Here is a 7,544-nt window from a genome sequence, read left to right on the forward strand (position 1 = left end):
AAAAATTAAAAGCTATGATTCATCGCAGCGTCATCTTCCATTTTGTTGTTTTTTCCAAGTCACCTTCACTTTCGAATCCATCCATAAAATTGTGTTAAGTTTTTGCGCAAACTGCGCTGACAATTTTTTTTAATCCAAATTTTAGAAATCTCAACCTTAGTTTTAAAAATTAGTGTGCATTTTCTAATTAATTCTACCTTCTCCCTTTTTATATTTAATATTCTGTTTACAATTAAGAAAATTTTTATTTTGCGAGTCACACACTTAAAATTGCAATTGGAAAAGCTATCAAAACTAAAATTTAATGTATCCAGTATACTTTGATCATGTTGACTGTTTTTAATATATAACTCACATGTTGAATGGTAAATACCACATTTGAAAAAACAATTGAAAAAAATAATTAAGAGGATCTATTCCCCATATAAACAACTTTTGAAAAAAATTCCAAGGCTCAAGAAAAATTTTGGAGACTTGGAGCATGCATCACAACATTGGCCTCTTAGAAGTTAGAAGATCCCGCAAATAATCTTTACCTAATGATTTGTGCATTTTAAAAAATCATGCACTTGCTTTCTCAACGATGCTTTCTATATTTTTATCCTTTCCGTAGGCTCTTTGGTTCCAAATGTCTGCTACTTCTTCAAAAGTTAATCCTTTTGTTTCTGGCATATAAATGATTACGAATACTATTGCAAGAACAGCTACTCCCAAAAGAATCAAGAAACTTTGGCCAAGTCCAATTCCTTCCGCCATTGAAAGGAAGCTAGTTGACATTATCACACTGCTAATCCAATTTACTGTGGCTGACATGCCAGCACATAACCCTCTATACTCTTCAGGGTATATCTCTGAGTTCATAGTCCAAGGAACAGGTCCCATTCCAGGTGCAAAGAATAAAATATACACACCCAAACCTGCAATAGCAAGCCATCCAAAAACTTGTCTTTTGTTCCCATTTCCTATAATAATACAAGACACAGAGAGGAGGATCAAGGCTCCAACCACACCCGACAAGCTTCCAATAACAAGCTTTTCCTCCCAGCGATGTCAATTAGGTAAATGCCCAAAATTGTGCCAGCGGCATTTAAGGCTGAAACAACAAGTGACAAGAACAATGCTGATTCATTGGACTTGAAGCCCGCCATCTGGATTATTATTGGACTATAGTACATTATAACGCTAATTCCAACAAATTGTTGGAATGCTTGAAGTCCAGCTCCACAGATGAATGCTAATCTGATTTCTTTCAATTTGAACACATCACTAAATTTAACCTTGACCTTGTTCTTGCTTTCTTGCTCCAAGTGATCTTCAAGAATTGCTATTTCGTCCTCCAACCGAGGTGATGGGTAAATTTTGGAAAGCACAGTGGTAGCTTCCTCCTTCCTATTCTGCAAGTTCAAATGAATCAAAGTGTTATATACACACATATACATAATATGAGTTTAATATTTATATATTGGTAGTATAAAATATTTTATATAATTTTCTAATCAAATATGTTTTTTTGGATAAACATTCATGTTATCAATGTAAAGAATAATTATTTTTTCTGACGTGATGTTTATGTATAAAATTATTTTACACCGATAATATTTTGAATTAAAAGAAACCAATAACTGTTATATATAATAGACCTTATGGTAGAGCCATCTAGGAGACTCGGGGAGAAATATCATGAGAACCAATTGAATAAGAGCCGGTGTAGCTGCAAGTCCAAGCATCCAACGCCAAGTCCCTGGGACCTGCATACGCATAAATAAGTCGATGTTTATAAATTATAATTGAAGATAGATAGATATATATATATATATATATATATATATATATATATATATATATATGTATATATTAGTTAATTAGCAAGTTAGTGAAGCTTACTCTTGTCAAGCCGTAATTGATGACATAGGAAAGAAATTGACCACCAGTAATCATAAGACAATTGGCACTAACTAATCCTCCTCTTATTTCTGACGGTGATACTTCCGCAATATATAAAGGAGCAGTAATGGAGGCAAAACCAACACCCAAGCCAACTAAAAAACGGCCCACTATGATAAGCATAGGATTTGGTGCCAGAGCCATTATCACTGATCCAATGATAAAACTAAGATCTGCTATGATTGTAGCAATCCTACGTCCGAAGACATCGTTAATGTAACCACCTATGGCGGCGCCAAAAATTGCTCCAACCAAGGCCATGCTAACAATTATCTCCTATAAGACAGAATATACAAAATAATACAATATGATAACCATGTATTATAGTAATTCAAAAATGCTGCATAGACCCAAAAAGTAAGCCGCATTTATTGATTTTTTTCAACTAAATAGTAAAATTTTAAATTAACTACTAGTCTTTATAATTTTTTTAATTTTCTAATTAGGTTCTTCACATATTTTAAAATTTTTTAAATGGGTCCCACACTAATTTTAAACTTGTAATCAAATCATTCTTAACCATAAATGTTAAAAAAATATTTTCATGCATCTTACTAGTAGTGAATATACCTGATCTTATTCTGTTAAGTTAAACATTTTTTAGAATAGTAAGAATATGATTACAAATTTAAAATTAGTATAAGGACCTAGTTAGTTTTTTTGAATAAAAAAATTTAATTACAAATTCAATCAAATTATATGGACTAATAGAATAATCTAACATAAAATTAATTATCAAACACTAAATCTTTTTTAGAATAGGATAATATTTTTTTTAAAGAATACTAAGTACTCTCTATATAATAGCATAGTAATTGATTTGAATATACACATAATAAAATTGATAGTAATTAAATCAAAGATATTTTGTTTCTATATGTTACCTGAAGTAAATAGCTCTTCTTGACATATTCAAACTCCTCATTTATATACAAGAGAGCACCAGATATCACACCTACAAATTAAATCAATTTGGATATTTAGTATGAAATGTTATTAATTTAAATGCATGCATTTATAATATATACGGGTATGTATATACCAGTATCATAACCAAAGAGAAGACCACCAATGCCAGCAGCAAAAGAAACTCCAACAATGTAAGAGCTTTGAAAAAATGATATTCTACGTTCTGGATACTTCTTCAAATAGTCAGAAGTTCCTGCATTCATGGACATGCCCATATCAGCCACCATTGTTGCATTACTTGCTTAATCATGTAATTGCAAGTGTTCTATTTGTGCAGATTGAAATAATAAATGAAAAAGCAATGAGTATCGATCAGCACTTTATAGTTTATATGAGAACTGATAGTTATTAAATTTAGTGCTTATGGAAACTTCTTGTTTGTTGTATTTGTAACAACTTAACAAACATTTTCGGCTTTTATGAGAAAATTTGTTTTCATGTTGCCACAAAATTACACCTGAATTATTTATCATTTCTATTTTTGTCCCACCTCTGACCATCCCCTTTCCCTCGTTCCTCTACAGCTCAACACAGGTGTATTCAAAATTTCGAACACATATGTGAACCCCTTACCTTGTTTTTTCATTCCCTTACCTTAATTTAGATTATTTTGCATTTGTATTTTAGTTATTATAAACTAAAAAAGAAAGTATTTATATAAAATAATAAGAATGCATGAGCTTTCATTCCATCTATTTTTGACTTTTTTTTTCTCACTTGAAGTGTTACACATTTACACAGGTATTACTGCTTAGTGTTAGGTAGATTGCAGCTTAGCCAAAAAAAGAAAATCAAAATATGATGTCACCCTAACATATAAGATGTGGGTGTTGGTCATTTTTATCCTTAATGATATATTTTAGAGTAAATGCCCATTTTGGTCGTCCATAACCATTTGGGTTATGGACAATGGTTGCAGAGTTCCTGGCAACATAAATCAACCAGAGACAAGTTGGATCTGCACATCTAGCCCTCACTCTCTCCTTTTCATTCTTCAGATACATACAATCCCTGTCTTCCCAAACAAAGACATCCTTTAGAGCCATCTTAAAACTTTCTAGGGTAGCAAACCGCATTCCAAGTTCAAACCTTACCTCTTCCTAGTCATTTTCTTCATTGAAATTAGAACCCAATACACCCTTCTCATCCTCTAATGAAACAGGAGTGTGCATATCTTCAGTTGCATAGTCATACATGATGTCCTCTTCAGACTTATGATGAGCGGATAATTTATACGTTTTTTGGCATTGTTTTTACATAGTTTTTAGTATGATTTAGTTAGTTTTTAGTATATTTTTATTAGTTTTTAAATAAAAATCACATTTCTGGACTTTACTATGAGTTTGTATATTTTTCTGTGATTTCAGGTATTTTCTGGCTGAAATTGAAGGACTTGAGCAAAAATCAGATTTAGAGGTTGAGGAAGGACTGCAGATGCTCTTGGATTCTGACCTCCCTGCACTCAAAGTGGATTTTCTGGAGGTACAGAACTTCAAATGGCGCGATCTCAATTGCGTTGGAAAGTAGACATCCAAGGATTTCCATCAATATATAATAGTCCATACTTTGCTCGAGTTTAGATGACGCAAACTGGCGTTCAACGCCAGTTCCATGCTGCATTCTGGAGTTAAACGCCAGAAACAGGTTACAAACTGGCGTTCAACTCCAAGAGAAGCCTCTACACGTGTAAAGCTCAATGCTCAGCCCAAGCACACACCAAGTGGGCCCCAGAAGTGGATTTCTGCATCATTTACTTATTTCTGTAACCCTAGTAACTAGTTTAGTATAAATAGAACTTTTTACTATTGTATTTAGATAGGTTTTGTTAATCTTGGGACGTTTAGTTCTTACATCATGAGGGCTGGCCTCTCGGCCATGCCTGGACCTTACTCTTATGTATTTTCAACGGTAGAGTTTCTACACACCATAGATTAAGGTGTGGAGCTCTGCTGTTCCTCATGAATCAATGCAAAGTACTATTATTTTTCTTTTCAATTCAAGCTTATTCCTATTCTAAGATATTCATTCGCACCCAAGAACATGATGAATGTGATGATTATGTGACGCTCATCACCATTCTCACCTATGAACGCATGCCTGACAACCACTTCCGTTCTACATGAAGATGAGATAGAATGAATATCTCTTAGATATCTAATACAGAGGACCGAGTCCGAGATATTAGAATCTTCGTGGTATAAGTTAGAACCCATGGATGGCCATTCCTGAGATCCGGAAAGTCTAAACCTTGTCTGTGGTATTCCGAGTAGGATCTGGGAAGGGATGGCTGTGACGAGCTTCAAACAAGCGAGTGCTGGGCATAGTGACAGACGCAAAAGGATAGTAAATCCTATTCCAGTATGATCGAGAGCCGACAGATGATTAGCCATGCAGTGACAGCGCATTGGACCATTTTCACAGAGAGGATGGGATGTAGCCATTGACAACGGTGATGCCCTACATACAGCTTGCCATGGAAGGGAATAGGAATGATTGGATGAAGACAGCAGGAAAGCAGAGGTTCAGGAGGAACGAAAGCATCTCTATATGCTTATCTGAAATTCTCACCAATGAATTACATAAGTATCTCTATCCTAGTTTATGTTTTATTTATATTTTTATTATCAATTCACCATAATTGAATCCGCCTGACTGAGATTTACAAGGTGACCATAGCTTGCTTTAGGCCGACAATCTCCATGGGATCGACCCTTACTCACGTAAGGTTTATTACTTGGATGACCCAGTGCACTTGCTGGTTAGTTGTGCGAAGTTGTGACAAAGTGTGATTCACGTTTGAGAGCACCAAGTCTTTGGCGCCATTGTTGATGATCGCAATTTCGTGCACCAACTTACTACCAGTTAGGCTTATTGGATCAGCCCTTGTAGGCCCACTTCCACCTTGACCCGATTCGTCATCATTTTGTGCATTATGAGGCCTAATTCGTATCCCCGACCTGCTAGCAACTTCACTGGCTCCAAAACTTGACCCAGACCCAACTTCAGCTGAACCACTCAAGACATGTCTAGTTCTCCTCTTCCCAGCATACCTCTTAGATGATTTTTTTGCAATTGTTTTTGGTGACACAGTTTTCTTCTTTGGTGACACAAACTTTTTCTTTTTTTTTCTTTTTCTCCCTTGAGGATTCTGACTCATTGCTCTCACTCTCATAACCAGGTGGATGAGGCTTATATGCCTTGTCCTCGACACTCTCGTAGCTATCATACGAAGAAGAAGAAGATTCTCTCACAGGTACAGGTTCAGGTTCAGGTTCTTCTATTGGTTATTAAATCGGATGCTCAAAATAGAGATAGAACTCATAACAACCTTCATTTTTCGAGGTGCACTCACACATCTCATTAATCTTCTTATCACCTTTCAATATATGCAATCCAAACTCCATCACTCTAACAGTTGGATCCAACCAATACATGGTCTTGTACTCCTGATATCCCAACCTTTTAAACAGTTCTTCTAAGTCCTTCTTGTTCACAAAATCTACATCCAAGGGGAAACTTATGCACCTTCCCACCTATGTAACTCAGTACTCCACTCACATCTCTCACAAATCGGCCACCATGTTGAAACACAGGTACAGTGAAAATAGACATCGGCATCACATTTACAATGCTTATTAACAATTTTGTAAAACCTTTTCAATCCAAAAAATTTCACAGTATGTTTTCAAACACATTTTGCAATCAAAGACACATGCATTTCACTAACTATTAAATAGAAACCAATATCATATTTTAACCCACTACCAACTCTACATTTTCCCTAATCCCCAATGCTCGATGTAAAAAACTTCTTTACCAACGAACCACAATACATTACATGTAAATATTAACATCATGCTACTATAAACTACAATTATTCGAAACGCAAGTGATCTACGTCCTTGAATTGGTTTAAAATAAAAAATGAAAAAATAACAAGAGGAGGAACCATCAATCACCGTTGCAACAGAATCACCTTGTCGTGTAATTGTCGTCGACAAACACTGATCACAGGCCCACCGTCGCGCGTTGTTAATGTTCCAGACACTCTTTGGAGGGAATGCCTGCGAAGATTTTTAATGTGTTAGGACAACTTGTAATTTGAAGGAGAAGAACAAGGGTTTTTATGGAAACACACCCTAAATCCCATGACGCCGTTTTGGCTACTGTGCAGGGGTCGATCTGTCCCGAATATGGACGCACAATGTACACGTGGACCAGCCACTGACTCATCAAAACTCTACCGTTTCTCTTCCGGTTGCAGGGATCGTGATGGGTATTTCCAATAGAGGTTGAGGGCCGGTTTGTTTATTTCAAATCCTTGGGGTGTGCTTTGTCCATAACCAAAATGGTTAGGGAACGGAATGGCTATTTACTCTATACTTTATTATTTTTAGTTACTAGTATATATACCTGTGTCATGGACATATACAAAAATATATAAAATATTTTTTTGAATTTTTAAATAAAACATACATTAATTTTTGTTATAAAAATTTATAAAGTTAATTAAATATAAAGTTTAACTATTTTCAATGTTAAAAATAAGGAAATCAATGAGTAATAATTATATTTATTTTCAAGTATAACAGTTACTCATTAATAGTTATATATAGTTTGTAATTAAATTA

At 34.8% G+C, this 7,544-nt stretch overlaps 1 pseudogene; it reads right to left on the bottom strand.

Moving 5' to 3' along the window:
• Positions 1-493: 493 nt before the first annotated feature.
• On the bottom strand, positions 494-3,128 carry LOC112777239 (inositol transporter 1-like; annotated as a pseudogene).
• Positions 3,129-7,544: the final 4,416 nt, after the last annotated feature.

This window comes from Arachis hypogaea, chromosome 19 (genome assembly GCF_003086295.3).
Source record: "Arachis hypogaea cultivar Tifrunner chromosome 19, arahy.Tifrunner.gnm2.J5K5, whole genome shotgun sequence".
Lineage (NCBI taxonomy): Eukaryota > Viridiplantae > Streptophyta > Magnoliopsida > Fabales > Fabaceae > Arachis > Arachis hypogaea.